This window comes from Macrobrachium rosenbergii, chromosome 53 (assembly GCF_040412425.1).
Source record: "Macrobrachium rosenbergii isolate ZJJX-2024 chromosome 53, ASM4041242v1, whole genome shotgun sequence".
Taxonomy (NCBI): domain Eukaryota; kingdom Metazoa; phylum Arthropoda; class Malacostraca; order Decapoda; family Palaemonidae; genus Macrobrachium; species Macrobrachium rosenbergii.
In genome coordinates, this window is record NC_089793.1 from 3,275,196 (window position 1) to 3,292,784 (window position 17,589).

A 17,589-nucleotide genomic window follows, 5' to 3' on the forward strand; every position below is an offset into this window, starting at 1 on the left:
CCTTCTATTAATGTTCACCGTACTGTAAATGACTTTCTATGCTCAGTTTATAGGAAACCTACAAATGTAAATTCATACACCCATTATTACTCTAATCACAGCAATTAAGTAAAGAAGGCCACTTTTTCTTCCATGTTTTTAAGAGCTTTACGTATCTGCAGCCCTGAATTTCTTCAAGAAGAGTTTCAAAATGTATTTAATATATCAGAAAAATTAAAATACCCCCAAATATTTTGTTGAATGTGCTTTGCAAAAAGCACAAAAAAATTGATATTCAGTAACAACCAGAATGGCTCTTAACAATCAAAATGTACTTATTTTACAATCTTCAAAAGGTTTAATTTTTACAAAATTTTTTATTAATTGTTCTTAAATACCTTGAAAAACATGTTAATAAGGAGTTCTCCCAGAGTATATCAAGGCTGCATTTACATATTCTCCCAGAGTATATCAAGGCTGCATTTACAATGTTCCTTGCATGAATTGCAAGCGTTTTTATACAGGACAAACAGGTATAGTGTGAGAATGAGACAAATATCGAATGCTTTATTTTTACACATCAATAATTTTAATCATATAATTTATTGGGAGGGGGCAAAAGTGGTTTTATATTGCAACAATATAACTCGTACAAATGTTATTGAATCTGCTTTTATTAAATATCACGGAGACTTGCTGAATGTAAGCCAGGGTATGTACAAAGTAGACGCATTTGATTTTAGAGAGATTTTTGAGATTGTTGCTTTTTTAATCACCTGTTAAGCTGTTCTATACCTGCTGTACTAGTTTTAACCGGACCTTGCATATTTGTTTCCCTTTTTTCAGCCTTTATGTTTACTTCGTTAGATATTCTCAGTGCTTTTAGTATTGTACCTCGAAAATATGTTGAAATGACATGAAAGCGCTTGGTATGCCTTCTTTGTTCTTCCTGTGGTCTTGGCTGTATATATATATATATATATACATGCTTCTATACTCCACAAGTACACATACACACATTATATATATATATATATATATATATATATATATATATATATATATATATATATATATATATATATATACATACATACATACTCACATGAATATCTATATTGTGCGTGTGCTCGCGTTTGAAATTAATACGTGTACATATGTAATTATATTTATTATCACATGAAATGTTCGAGCTTCAACACAGTTACAGTAATGTTTTGGTGAAAGAAAAACCGAAAACAAAACCCATAACCCGTTTTATAGCAAAAAAAAAAAAAAAAAAAAAAAAAAATGCGCCCAAGTTTCCTTGGCGCAATCGAATTTTCTGTACATCGTATAATCAAGGCTGTCGAAACTAGACCTATCTTTCGGTGGTCTCGGTATAATGCTGTATGAGCCGCGGCCCCTGAAACTTTAACCACGGCCTGGTGGTGGCCTGCCCTATATCGCTGCCAGACGCACGATTATGGGTAACTTTAACCTTAAATAAAATAAAAAAAAAACTACTGAGGCTAGAGGGCTGCAATTTGGTATGTTTGATGATTGGAGGGTGGATGATCAATATACCAATCTAAAGCACTCCAGCCTCAGTAGTTTTTAAGACCTGAGGGCGGACAGAAAAAGTGCGGACGGACAGACAAGGCCGGCGCAATAGTTTTCTTTTCCTGAAAACTAAAACCCACGACTCTCGCTACACTGCATGGCCACTTTTTCTCGCCTATCTTCATCGTTTTACGCCGACTGCTTCTTGCTCGTGAACGCAATAAATCATGGCCGATGACTTGCATTGGAGGCCAGAGTCTGCATGCAAGCGACTTTACAAAACTTTCGTCTCAGGTTTCATTTGATGGTGGTGCTGATCCGTGAAGGGGGAAAACCCTATATACTGATTTGGAACAACCCCTATTAAGGCTGATTCACATTATACCATCACGTCACGTCACCGTCCCGACATCAGCCGCGCCTGTATTTATACTATCCATCACAATCCCGTTCAGTTCGCAGGACAAGAAAATATCCTTCATTCTATTACTTAGAGGTCAGGAAAATCTTCACTTATTCACCTCAGAGAAGACAAGAAAATGTTCACTTATTTACCTCAGAGAAGACAAGAAAATATTCAGTTATTTACCTCAGAGAAGACAAGAAAATATTCACTTATTTACCTCAGAGAAGACAAGAAAATATTCACTCATTTACCTCAAAGAGGAAGAAAATCTTCACTCATTTACCTCAGAGAGGACAAGAAAATATTCTCATTTACCTCAGAGAGGAAGAAAATATTCACTCATTTACCTCAGAGGGGGCAAGAAAATATTCACTCATTTACCTCAGAGAGGAAGAAAATCTTCACTAATTTACCTCAGAGAGGACAAGAAAATATCCTTCACTCTAATACCTCAGAGAGAACAAGAAAACCTCCTTCACTCTATTAGCTCAGAGAGGAAGAAAAACCTCCTTCACTCTATTAGCTCAGAGAGAAGAAAATACTAAAATCTTTCCTCTTACCTCAGAGAGAACAGAAAACTCAGTTACCTCACAGAGGACAAGCCAATTAAGTCAAGAAGTTGGTGATAGACTGGAAAAAAATAATTCAATAAAACCAGCAGAAATATTGTGAGTCGTTCACAACTGGGAAAAAATACCCCCAAAAAAATTCATCATGAAAAAATATCTTGATTGCAAGAATCATGGAGAATCGTTTTTCACAGCAGAAATTGGTGGAAAAATGTAATGGGAGAATAGAAAAAAAACACACACACGCGCGCGCACACACAGCCCTCAGAGTAAAAGTATAATGCATAAATTTTTTTTAGGGGGGCTGTGAATAAAAACTTGAGCCAAATACAGGTTATCAGGGAATGATAACCCCTTTTTATATAAAACACACACATACATATAAACATAAAAAATATAATAAGCACTCAGGACACAAGCCTCCAAGTGACAGAACCTCAAATGATTATTGAATGTGGTCAAGTCTATCAGTAAAACTTGAGAATTAGAAACTTGCAAAATGGGATATTTAAATTCTGGCCAAGAACTCAGATTACTGAAACAGTAGTAGTAGTAGTTGTAAAATAAGGATTTGAAAATTCTGGCAGAGTATCTAAGAACTAAACAAGATCTTAATCGGGTAGGAAGGTACTCTGCCTAAAATGGAAGACTGCAGTATCTGCAACAATACAAAGCTGAGAAAATGGTAGATATTGCAGTTTTCCTTTGCCTTAATACTGATTTTGCTGACACTGCAAATGGGACCCCTAAATACTCGTGGAAAGCATTGAAGAATCATTCTGAAACTGCAGTAACTTGTGTATTAACGATTCACGAGCCCAATACGTGGCATATCTCAATTTCGAAAATTTTGCAGATACTGCAAATGGGACCCCCAAAATACTTGTGGAAAGCACTGAAGAATCATTCTGAAACTGCAGTAACTTGTGTATTAGTGTTTCACGAGCCCAATAGGTGGCATTTCTCAATTCCGAAAATTTTGCAGATATTGCAGTTTTCCATTTTAGGGCAGTATTGTCCATTAGCTCCTAATCAACTCAGCAGACCGGGGTCCAGAGAATAACCTTTCTCACGACTTTGCAACAGAGACGTTCGTGTCAAGTGGTCACGGAAAGTGTCTATCAATTCCATTCGTGTTTCGATCGTCTAATTACAGACAAAATTCCAGACACCGCCAGAAAAGCGATTATTAAATACTTCTTTATCGAGATATGTGTATCGATTCAAATCTTCTGTGACTGCTGATGATTTTATAAACTAATATAAAACTCCCAAAATTGATAAAAAATCTTTTTACTCAACTCAACGTTAATGTTAGCTCAGGTACTAAGCTAATCGAGATATTATCGTTGATATGACCTAGGTGCAAGTTACGAATTTCCAAAAGAAAGAGTTCTTATCGATAATCAGTTTTCTATACAGAATGTTCAGATTCATCAAAGCCGTGACAAAATTTTGACTGGGTAATAAAATTAGCGTTGCCTGTAGCTGTAGCAAAGAAAAAATGAAGGAAGCATATGCACAGCAACCGTGATCTTTGATTAACAAAAAAGAAGAAGATAATCTTAGACGAAAGAAAACAGGGACTTAGAAATTAACAATAAACCTGGACAGGAGATGCAAGCCATTTAGACGAGGTAGGGAAAAATTTCAAGTATTTGTTATGGACTGTAATATATTTTCTACATATGATTATTCATAAACTCAGCATTTTACAGCTGAGCACAGCTAGAACTTTCTTCTCGCTTGTTATATTTTGATTTAGAGGTAGTTTTCATGTTTCATTTGTACTGCACCTCCAGCACCCCTAAATTGATTTCAGCACCCCCTTGGGGTGCTAGAAACACTGGTCTAGAATATTAACTAAACTGCAAATATTATTTACTCTCAGTGGCTGAGAATGCAGTCACTGTCAACAAGTCCTCAAGGACTCAAACCTCAGTTTTTTTCCCCCCCAAAAGTTTCCTATTATACCAACAACACTAAAAAGAGGCACGGAATGACTATGCCATTCAAGTACCCAACTACACATCCCGTTTTACAGCCGCTAACTCGGTGTGAGGCCCAAGTAACCTTTACGGCCAACACTGGTTTTATAACCAGTGTGATCTTGAATGATTTCCCTCGCTATGGAACCGATTGCCGTAGTTCTCGCATATTCATAATATTTTTACTTTAATATTTATCTGTTTATTAATTTGCTAATTTATTTTTTTCTTTTTTAACAAGTGGATCCCTTCTTTCTGTATTTCCCTGTACCTTCTCTTACTGCTTTCTAATGAACGCCATATTCTTTAGAGGCTTGAATTTCAAGTCAATGTTGCTCCTTTGGGCTCGTTCTATATGAACGGGTTTCACTTTCTGAATAATAATAGAATAATAATAAAAGTCGTTTTAAGCCCACTCGACGACTACAGATTTGCGACTGACTCGCCTCAGCAGCTCTTTCGTTTTCTTGTTTTAGAGAACGGATTTGGAACCAATATTTGGTGCTGGCGCATTGGGGGAGGGGAGGGGAGGGGGTGGGGAAAGAGGAATTTAAGAGTCTTTTGGTGACGCCCACAAATTCTGCTACTGTAGGTTCCAATATTATTTTCTTATTTTAATGCATTTCAGAGACATGCTGGATGACAGCTCACTATACACCCATTTTAACATTATTAAGAGTGATGCTGAAACCTGTTCAAGTCCTAGAGGAAGGCGGGGGTGGGGGTGGGGGATCTGGTGACAGCTGTCGTGGTTCAGCTGAAGGAGTATAATCTGGCAAGGCTGAATACTTAAAATCTGATAAAATATTTGTAAATCTTGATGAGAGGTCAAACAGTTATGACCAATAAAATCTTTCTAATCTTGAACTACTTTGCATTAGTGAAAGAAAAGTGTCGATGTAAAATATGGCGATGATGCACATTCATAATCATGGTATATCGTAATAATAATAATATAATAATAATAATAATAAAAAATAATAATAATAATAATAATAATAAGAGTGTATTATATGGCTGTCAGGTAAGAAAAAACATTTTAAAAAAATTTGCCAAATGATTTTCATGAATTTCTAGGGTGAGGTCGGATCAAGGTTCTATAGCGACCTGTCGTTAATAATAATAATAATAATAATAATAATAATAATAATAATAATAATAATAATAATAGTGTGTCTTATATGGTTGTCAGGCAAGAAAAATCCTTAAAAAATTTGCCAAATGATTTTCATGAATTTCTATGGTGAGGTCGGATCACATTCTGATATGCAATCACAATCAGAATCAGTGACATGAAATGTCAAGTTTAAGATGGTGCAGGTATGCAAAGGGACGATGCATTTTTGTGACGTGGAAACTGCAGTGGAGGAACGAATTGAATTTACAGGGCTAGACAAAGTCAAGCGCCTGCAAATTAACCTAACCTGGCCTGACTTCACCTAGTACACGTGTCCTAGGAAAATGTATGTATATAAAATTTCCCTCTGGTTGCAAAGGCTGTTCACTCGCATGCTTTTCCTTCATGCTGGATAAAATGTAGTTTATTGATAAACTATTTACGAATATGCATGCAAAATTAAGATTAAATACGAAAGGCGTCAGGAATAATGAGTTTAAGGGGTATTTGCGACAATGTTAAATTCACACAATAATTGTCTAATATCTGACATAATATTGTTGACAAAATCCTAATGCAATGATTCTCTCTCTCTCTCTCTCTCTCTAAGTTTTAGCTTTACATTTATTGATGGAAATCTATAACTGTGACAGAAAAAAATCAGTTTATTTCGAATCTCCCAATTTCTTTCAAACACGACACGGTGTTGGACTATCTTGATATTTTGGGGAGCTAAATGAGTCTCCCATGCAACCTGCTTCAGTGGGAGGCTGTTCGAATTTCACGATAATCAGAGAAGTTTAAATTTGAAAGCATCGCTTCCACCCTACCGCCCTCCAGTCAACCCAACCGTAGATGAGGCCCAGCGATTGCCCAGGATAAGAAAAAATTATTACAAAATTATTACTTTGAAATACATAGTTTCAACGCCCATTTTATTTTTGTGTCTCTATCTTTGCTGTGTAATCTAGAAAAAGGAAATATATTTAGTCTGATGCAATACTGCCTAATTATTAGGTTCCTCTCTTTGACTAATGTAAGGAAGGTCCGGGTTTAGTAGTAACCTAAAGGTGTTTGGGACTTTCAAATGCACTGTGTTCAGAGTTTGAGACTTCTGAATATACAGTGTTCAGAGCCTGTGACTTCTGAATTCATTGTGTTCAGAGTTTGGGACTACTGAATATATAGTGTTCAGAGCCTGTGACTTTTGAATTCACTGTGTTCAGAGTTTGGGACTTCTAATACTTTGTATTCGGAGACATCTGATTACAAGGTGTTCAGAGTCTGAAACTTCTGAACACGCTGTATTCAGAGTCTGAAACTTCTGAATATATGGTGTTCAGAGTCTGGGACTCCTGAATTCATTGCGTTCAGAGTTTGGGACTTCTAATACTTTATGCTTAGAGTCTGAAACTTCTGAATACAAGATGTTCAGAGTCTGAAACTTCTCAATATATGTTGTTCAGAGTCTGGGACTCCTGAATTCATTGCGTTCAGAGTTTGGGACTTCTAATACTCTGTGCTTAGAGTCTGAAACTTCTGAATACAAGATGTTCAGAGTCTGAAACTTCTGAATACACTTCGTTCAGAGTCTGGGAATTCTAAACCACTGCGTTCAGAGCGAGAGTGAGGAAAAGACACCACAGGCACGAACTAGCATAAGTAATGACCACAAGTAAGTTGCTAGGTAGGTTCGAAATGTGTTTGCGATTGTTTAAGTAACAAGGCCATTGAATCTAGGAGGCATTCCAGTCGAAAGGGCATTGCTTGAAGTTCTTGTGCCTGCATAATCAATATTTATTCGCATTATGGTATACAAAATCAATGAAAATACAACTCCAGTGCTTGCAAGCAAATGACAACTGCAAACGACCTTGGCCTGCATTTTCTTCTTATTGTGACAGTAAAAAAGAGAGAGAGAGAGAGAGAAGAAAAACTCGGCTGAAAACCACAATATCCTTAAGCAATCTGGCCAGGATATTTTCAGCTTTGGTTTTTGTGAAGGCATTCTCTCTGTTTTTGAAGCATGTTTTATTTTCGTTTTATTTTCCAGAGCAATTTTTTATCATCTCCGTAACATCTAAAGCGCATTATGGCTGACTTGCAAGTCGTACAAGTCTTTTCACGGATCTATTTTTTCTTGGGCGCGTTTCCTGCTAGACCAGCCCCGTTCCCCACAAAAAAGGGAATATACAATTAAATGTGTAAACATACATTCATATATTTATATATATATTATATAAATGTATATAAATAAATAAATAAATAAATATATATATATATATATATATATATATATATATATATATATATTATATAAATGTATATAAATAAATAAATAAATATATATATATATATATATATATATAATATATATATACATATACATACATACATACTTAATCTCATCTACCTCATTTTGAAAATGACGTTCCCAGCCAAATGCGAAAAAGCTGCCAAAAATGTTGTCATATCAATAAGTATAACAATAGGTTTGGTTGATCTCTCTCTCCTTCTCAAAGTATCTGAGCGCTTTTGCATATTTCTCTTGACATCCTGATTCCAGGGCTCGAACGCATATTTCCACGGTCGCCACGCACGATCCGAATTCGTTTCAGCAAATAAATATTGGAAACAAGCTTCCGTTTTGGAAAGATAGATAGATAGATAGATAGAACATAGGATTGAGTCCCCGAGGCCAAGCGCTGCGACCTACCGGGTCAATCAGCGCTGAAACGGAACTTGGCAGTATAAGATGGTTTGAAAGGTGTAACAGGAGGAAAACCTCAAAGAGGTTGCACTTTGAAACAATTGTTAGGAGAGGGTGGAAAGTCAGATGGAAGAAAGAGAATATGAACGGAGGTACAGTAAAAGGAATGAAAGAGGCTGCAGCTAGGGGCCGAAGGGACGCTGCAATTACCCTTAAGTAACGCCTACAGTGCGCCATTCCGTTTTGGAAAATGTCAATAAATTTTCATAGAGCGATGGTTTCATATGTCGTTTAATGTAACTGTAAGCAAGAATCTACATGGCTATAAAATACTTTATGCCGACTGGAAAAATACATAAAAGTAAAAAATGTGCCGAAGTTTCTTCGTCGCAATCGAGTTTTCTGTACATCGTATAATCAATGCCACCGAAAATAGATCTATCTTTCGGTGGTCTCGGTAAAAGGCTGTAAGAGCCGCGGTCTATAAAACTTTAACTACAGCCCCGTGGTGGCCTGTCCTATATCGTTGTCAGATGCACGATTATGGCTAACTTTAACCTTAAGTAAAATAAAAACTACTGATGCTACAGGGCTGCAATTTGGTATGTTTGATGATTGGAGGATGGATGATCAACATACCAATTTGCAGCCCTCTAGCTTCAGTAGTTTTCAAGATCTGAGGGCGGACAGAATAAAGTGCGGACGGACAGACAAAGCCGGCACAACAGTTTTCTTTTACAGAAAACTAAAACTTTTTAACGTCGAGTCGATCTTTTCATAAAAAGGCAACAGGCTTCCACAAGATACTCGTAGATTCAGCGAATATTAAGGAAAACTTCAGTGAAACATTCAAGACTTGGAAACTTCATTAATGAATATTTAAAGTGATTATTTTATTATAACTTGAATCGTGAGATCTGAAATTGTGCCATAAGAATTCTTTAATGTTTCGCTTCGTGAAAATGTAATAATTATCATTTATTATGAGTGAATATTCTTGCGGAACAAGTTGAAAAGGCCATTAAGTTCCAAAGGTAACCACCATAAAATAGAATGTCCAGGGGTAATTAGAGAGGGAAAGTTAATGACAACACGTACCGAAATAGCAAGCAAATAAAAAAGTAGACAATAAATACATATGTGCTTCAGTAAGAGAAAAATTCCACCGTTACAATTTCTCAGGAAGCTGCAATTCAAAGTGTATGTATGTATGTATGTATATATGTATGCATACATACACATGTAGCATATATATATATATATATATATATATATATATATATATATATATATATATATATATATATATATATATATATATATATATATATATATATATATATATATATATATATATATATATATATATATATATATAAATACAAATAGACACATACATATATATAATATATATATATACACACAAGTATACATATACATCCCACGACTACCACAAGCTAAAGAGAAACCAGACCTCTATACATACAATGGCCTGGGTGCAAGTGTACGTACTTACTCCGTGACGTCACATGTGCCATTGTTATCCCTTCAGCTGACAAAATCTAGAGAGTTTTTAACGTTTCCCCCATTTCATGCAACAAACGACCATTTCCCCACGGCAGCGAGTGCTATCTTCATTTAGGAATGAGTAGGAAGGGGTGGGGGGTTAGTGAAGATAATTGCCCAAACTGACTGCTCAAAGTGACCTACTTAACCTAGGTAACGTCGGGTTGCTGTGGTCTACCTGGAATTAATAAGCACAGGTGGAAGGGTCCCCGCGAGGGTATCTGAACACAGTGCCAGACAGAGCGACGAAAAGTTTCCTACCCCATTTTTGTATGAGAAGAAGAAGAAGAAGAAGAAGAAGAAGATCTCACTACCGTACATTGTACGCAAATCCTTGATTCAATCCTATTATGATATATTAAGCTACCGGTAATGTTTGCACTAAAACTATAGAGAGGAATGAAACAGCGTTTAGAATGTGAAGAAATTAATCTGCCATCTTACATAGTAAACAAGAAAAAAACATTCAGGTCAGACAAACATTAGTTCATTCTCATTAATATTAATATTCACTCGTTCACATTCTTCCATACTAACACAGCGAGAAAAACGTTTGAACTGTCTGATTAATCCAAAAGAAGAAGCGAATCACAAACGTTGGTAAAGGCTAACTTACATTTTTGCTTGCGAAAAACACCTCGACGTCTCCTGTCTGTCAATACAGCCGCAGACACGTCGCAGACGAGGAAAGAAGAAGGACGAGCGTGCGTGATGGACGTCCGAAACGAGTCCAAATAAAAAAAAATTATCCACAAAAAAATTGGGAGAGGGGGGTGGTGGGGCGCAGCGTGCAACCCAGACAGACGCCTCGCGACAGGAACTGGGGAAACTCTTTCGCGCAACAGAAGCTGGACTGGAACGCGTTTGGTCAGCGCGCAGGAAGAGAGCAGAGAGGGAGGCTTTGGAACAGTTAAAGAGATGTCTAGCGTATGCCAGTCCACTCCCGTACCTGCCTTATATATCGCCGAGCCTTCTCTCTCTCTCTCACTCACTCATATACACACACACACGCGCCCTCCCTCTCCCCCTCCCGCTCTCCCTCCCGGGGCAGGACTACCGCCCTGCCTGCCTTCTGCTCAATCGCTAGGAGATGCTGACTTGCTGGCTGGCGGGTTGGGCCGCTCACTCTGCTCCTATCTGATGCGACACGTCGAGGTCCTATCGGAGGCATCTGCAGGAGCTCCTAGCTCCCCCGAGACTGTCCTTGGATTGCTCCTGGTCAAGTCGTTCGTGTCCCGGTGCATGAGAGGCTCCGGCTTGCGACTTTCATCTGTTTACATATTTAGTTATTCACTTGTTTACTTATTTAGGTCTCTGGGTTTTTGGCTGGTTCAAAGGCCCCGCCTCCTTTTCGCTTTGAACGTATATTAGCTGATGTGTATTAGTTATACCACGCTCACTATCCCATGTTTATATACATAAATTCCCATTAAACAATATATATATATATATATATATATACCTATATATATATATATCTTATATATATAATAATATATATAATATATAAATATATATATATATATATATATATATATATATATATATATATTTATATATATATATATATATATATATATATATATATATATATATATATATATATATATATATATAGTATATATATTACATTCATTCAAGAATCAGAAAAGAACAGGTTGAAGAGGTGGGCCCCTTGCAACCTCATTCCTAATAATTAATGAACGGAGGAGTATCACCCACTCGTTTTGAGGAGAATAGGAGAACCGCGCGAGAAAAAATGCACTGAAAAAATAGAGAGAGAGAGAGAGAGAGATAGTGTTTTGGCTCAAGAGTTCGGATGTTTTTGTAACCTTTTCCAAGGGTTTATCAGATAAATCATGGACAAAATAAAACAGAAGAAAAACAATAAATAAAAATTAAGCAGTGAGAAATACTGAAAATAATTTTGTGACAGGTTTTTCTTTTAGGTAACTCCACATATTGTTTCCCCTTTTTTACTCGCAGATTTGTTTAATAAAAAAAATATCATTCCAACGAAGAGCAAAAACAGCCTTTTTGGACTTATTTTTTGCCAAAAGTTTCACAGACTGGCAAAAAGATTGGAGTGTTTATGAGAATAATAGAGAAAAATTTAAAGGACAAAGACAGTCTGAGAGAAGCGGCGAATCCTTTAATTAGTGAAGTAGAGAAGATTTGTGATAAACGTAAGGGTTATTGGCCTGTTCTTTTTACGACAATAATGTTTAATGCGGATGTGTAGCAAAAGATTGACATTGATGAGATAAGTGGTTTCCTAACGTATCTGTTGTAAACAAAGGTTGGAAAGGTGAGAAATGTAAACAAATGGAAGGCTAGAATAAATGCTTTGAGGTTGTTTGGTCATGTGCAGAGAATTGAAGAAAACACACTTGGGGAAAAAATATGGTTCATTCTGAAGTTTTTGGAGGAAGGAGAGATATGGTTGAAGAAAATGCAGGTTAGATTGGGCCGAAGAGTTTAGGGACGAAAGGATGTTGATATCTAAGAAGAGAATGCATGCAAGATAGAGGTGAGGGGCGCAGTGTATATAGGGGGATGGGGCGTCCAAGAGGAAGCTGATGAGCTTCCTGGGTAGATATATGAAGGCCTCTACACAAGGGAAATCATCTTGGTTTGACAGTTAAAGAGGATAAACGTGACAGTGACTCCCGTTATGCTTTCCTCTGTAAATCCCAGTGATTAGGATACAAGTTACAGGTTTGGCAACAATCTCTTCAATTCCTTGTTTCCTTTAAATTGCCAATGATCTGTTTTGAAAATGTACTGGCGACAAGCAAGAATGAAAAATGATACCATAAAAGGGAAATTACTAAAGCTCCATGATAAAATGAGATAATGACGAACAAGAGATGAGGATGGCTTAGACATGTCCTTCGCACAACCCTTGGAAGGAGGATACTACCTGATAGCTGGGCGACTGTGGGCACTAGAAAAGTTGAGAGACCCAGGCTACTTGGCTGAGAATTATGAGAAGGGAGGATGGAAATGAGTGGAGACCCGTGGAAGTGAAAGTGCAATAATGACATTGTGATGGAATTTCACGAATGTTCTTTACATCTCACACTTCATTGAAGGGGAAGATGATGATAATGATGAAAATGTATTGCAAGTAGTTTTTACTGTCCCTTCAGAAAAACCCATCCGCATTTTGTCTAACCGCATTATTGGAATGGAATATAGAGTTTAGGCAAGGGCCAAGCACTGGGACCTATGAGGTCATTCAGCGCTGAAAGGAAAATTGGGAGTAAAAGGTTACAAAGGTGTAACAGGAGGAAAACCTCGTTAGGATAGGGTGGACAGCAAGATGGAAGAAAGCTAATATGAATGAAGGTACAGTAAAAGGAATGAAAGGGGTTGTAGCTAGGGGCCGAAAGGACGCTGCAAAGAACCTTTAGTAATGCCTACAGTGTACCCCGTGAGGTGCACTGACGGCACTACCTCCCTTAGGGGGTAACAGCATTATTGTTCCCTGGCCTTCCTAATTCTCAGCAATGAGCCTCTACCCGAATCTGCCTCCTTTTTACAATAAATAATGATCACTTATAAAAGCAATTGCACTTCCATTCACCGAGAGGCCTTTCAATCACTCTTTCATAATTCTTGTGAGGTTTATCCACTAACCAACGCTTCCCTTATTGTCATTTCTCTTTTCAGTGAAATCATTTAACATTTCTTCCAGTGAACATTTATTCCTAACATTTTTAACAACTTCACAAGCGCATCACATATTCCCGCCGCCGGCTGATGAAGAGTTAGAGGAATTTATTTCTGGTGATAGAAATTCATTTCTCGCTATAATGTGGTTCGGATTCCACAATAAGCTGTAGGTCCCGTTGCTAAGTAACCAATTGGTTCTTAGCCGTAAAATAAGTCTAATCCACCTTCGGGCCAGCCTAGGAGAGCTGTTAATCAGCTCAGTGGTCTGCAAAACCATTCTCTTACTTTTTACTCATGAATCATGAAACATTTCTTCCAACAAACATTTATTCCTAACATTTTTAACAACTTCACAAGGGTGTTACATTACTCATGAAATCATGTCAAATTTCTCCCAACAAACATTTATTCCTAACATTTTTAACAACTTCACAAGGGTATTACATTACTCATGAAATCATGTAAAATTTCTCCCCACACACATTTATTCCTAACATTTTTAACAACTTCACAAGGGCATCACATTACTCATGAAATCATGTAAATTCTCCCAACAACTTCACAAGGGCATCACATTACTCATGAAATCATGTAAAATTTCTCCCCACACACATTTATTCCTAACATTTTTAACAACTTCACAAGGGTATTACATTACTCATGAAATCATGTAAAATTTCTCCCAACAAACATTTATTCCTAACATTTTTAAGAACTTCACAAGGGCCTCACATTACTCATTAATTTCTAGTACTGCAAAACTATCAGTCATTTCATCTCTCTCCAGTTCATTCTTGAGGCACCGAGGCTTCAAAGGACTGGTAGTATTATCATTATCCCAATTTCAACAAAACCAGCAGATCAATCACTGCAATACCACAAAGGTGTTTTTATGCTTGCTTCCACGGCGAGACATACAAAAACAGCAGCTGTTTCGCAAATAACACTTCAGATCCAAGTAGCTGCCCACTTTCATGCATCCCTGAAGCCTTCCAGGTAATTTACAACAGGTGTCCCTGACGCGTCCTGGATCCCAGACTTTATATATAAAAAAAAAAGCTAATCACTGACCATTCCAGTCTTGGTACTACGCGTCCTTTCACTTTCTTTTATAATTATACGATCCTGCTCATTTTGCAATCCTGCAAATCTCCCAGAGATAGCATTGAAGTCTCTGGGTTTATTTTCTACGAATTAGGAGGTCGAGGGGAGGAAAAAATAATGCATCGGAATACTTTCAAATCAACAGCTTGCTAGGTTGTATATATATATATATATATATATATATATATATATATATATATATATATATATATATATATATATGCTATATATATAAATATATATATATATATATATATATATATATATATATATATATATATATATATATATATATATATATATATGCTGTATATATTGTTACGTACCTAATGTAATCCTGCTCCTGTCATAATTTCCTTTTGAAACTTTTGCTTAAATTATGCACTTTTTTTTATTCTACATTCAATGTGTCCTTTACAGCGATGATAAATTAGCATTTTTCTTTTGAAGTATTTATATTTTTACCAGTCGTCTAAATCTGTTACTCATAGGACCAACAGCGGGGTAAAAACATAAATGTCGGTTTTTCTAAGATACCATAGGATTCATGAGCTAAGGGTAGTTACAACACCTTTCCTATCTCTAATCAGTCTTTCTTGAACTGTCAAGTCTTTAACTATCACCAGTTCTGTACGTAAGCAGGAAGCTGCCAGCAAAGATATGGGCGCTTTTGTGGTCCCATAGCTACCTTAAGACAGTAAGGTCACTTTTCCAAGACTTGAAATAACCAGTTGGTTTACAGCAGACTTTAGATCAACTCCAGAATTGCTGGTTCAGAGGAAGAGGGCCCCATGTTTAAATGAAGGGCGACTTTAAGTATTGCATTTGTCCAAGCCTATCATATCTCCAGCTGGTGAGCCGTACTGGCCCAGCAGTAGATGCTCTAAGTCCACCCAAATGTATTCTCAGACAAGGCTCAGTGATTTACCTTCTACCTGCAGAATTCTTGAGACGAATGAAGCCACCCACAGTAGAAGCTAGACATAAGTGTTCATAGAGATGCCTATTGCATTACCTGCTGGATGTTCCACATAAATCATCATCGGATTTCTGGCTAAACTGCCGAACTACACATCGCTGACTCAATTTGCTTATACTTAAGGGACACTGTGATAAAAAGGTCTGTGGGCGATAGTAGCAGTGGCCATAACCGTAATTTTATTTACTTAAAAGTGTCATGTCCCATCATAAACCTGTAAAGAATTCTTTTCAAGAAAGAAGCTCCTATGATAATTTTTATTATTCTTATTATTACACTACACACAGTTTAACATATATTGTTGTATGCAGAGCAAGTGCAGGAACTAAATTAATTAACTAAGACCTGTGAACTTGGTTTTGCAACATAATAAACCCAGTTTTGGCATAAAGAAAGTTGTACGACAGAAAAGAAGTAAAGGGGCCTTGAGACTATGGTAAAACTGACTCTAGGTTTGTGGTCCATTTGAAAACTGCTAACATAGAGGAAAGAAAAGAACTTGTCTTGCTTACATTATTAGCTTTCACCTTGCTCAGGTGGCTTACATTAGCGCAGATCAGGACCCTGATGTAAGACCAGTAATGATAGCCAACTCTCCTGGTTATGACAGTTTTCAGCTTGTCTCTGCCTCGACTCTAGGCAGGGAGCACACAAGAATAATTATATTCTTCCCTAGCAGGATCTACTAATTGGTCACAATATATATATATATATATATATATATATATACAATATATATATATATATATATATATATATATACATACGCACACACACACACACACACACACACACATATATATATATATATATATATATATATATATATATATATATATATATATATATATATGTATATTCCTGTATAAGCTGGAATCTAAAGCAACAAGAAAGTATTCACCACTGACACATCGTGTAACTGGTGAAAGGGGAGGAAATCCCCTATGCAAATACACGAGTTTCATCGTCACTTCATAAACATTTACAGCACGTTTGCCCGCCTGAGAATCACATCGCCATTTCTGCCAGTTTTGAAATCCAAGGTTGCACTTCTTTGATAACACTCACCTCTTGTTTTAATACTTTGGTTTTAATAAGTACTAACATATCCGGGATATTCTCTCTCTCTCTAATAGAGTTTACATAAAATCCATTTTTCTTTCTCATGGACATGTATTATTATCTAATTCATGGTTTTCTATTTGTGTCCTAGACCACACTTCAAAATGTGTTTGATAATACGTGCAATATATTTAATAAAAAAAAGCCACACCACTGAATTCACAGTTTTGTTTTTCACCCGAAAATGGAAAACAAACAAAACCACCTTCCACACCGAGAGAGAGAGAGAGAGAGAGAGAGAGAGAGAGAGAGAGAGAGAGAGAGAGCGGATGACGAAGCCCACGAAGGGTAAATCATGTTTTTGTCTGAGCCGCTATTTCGTAACCAGTCAGTCTTCCGCGAAACCTCCTCCACCTCTTCCTCCACTTATTGAAACGAAAAGTAAACCTCAGGTGATGTTGCAACTCCCTCCCTCCCGTGTGTACGTGTCTATTTGTTTTTTGTTTATTTATATTTTTTATTTGTTTACGTGTCTTTCGTCTTGTTTGTTCGTTTTATTTTTGTTCGTGGGTCTTCTTCTTTTGCGTTGATTTAATATAAATCACGTAAATGAACGATTACCACGCTTACAACACGATTCTGAGTCATTCAAAAACATACATTACACACAATAAAATCCCTCGTCCGAAAAATGAATTGAAAAATAAAAAAAAACGTACAAAATAATATAGTATTAAAAAATAATATAGTATACAAAAAATACTACAGTATACAAAAAATACTATAGTACACAAATAATATTCACAACAAAACACTGGCCCACGTAAATGGAAAAGGAAGACAACAAGAGTTTGTTTATATCCCGTCCGCGCTTGCGCAATGGTATCGT

General features: G+C 36.6%; 1 protein-coding gene across 2 annotated transcripts in view; it reads right to left on the reverse strand.

The window, feature by feature from the left end:
• nvd (neverland) overlaps positions 1–17,589 on the reverse strand; it is a 91,553-nt gene that overhangs the window by 28,971 nt on the left and 44,993 nt on the right. The window contains exon 1 of one of the 2 annotated variants that reach the window (XM_067096503.1): positions 10,494–10,627. The exons of the other annotated variant lie outside the window; for it this stretch is intronic. The gene's annotated coding sequence lies outside the window, so the exon portion shown is untranslated. Of the gene's footprint in view, positions 1–10,493; positions 10,628–17,589 lie in introns of those variants that run through there. 2 annotated transcript variants of the gene reach the window in all.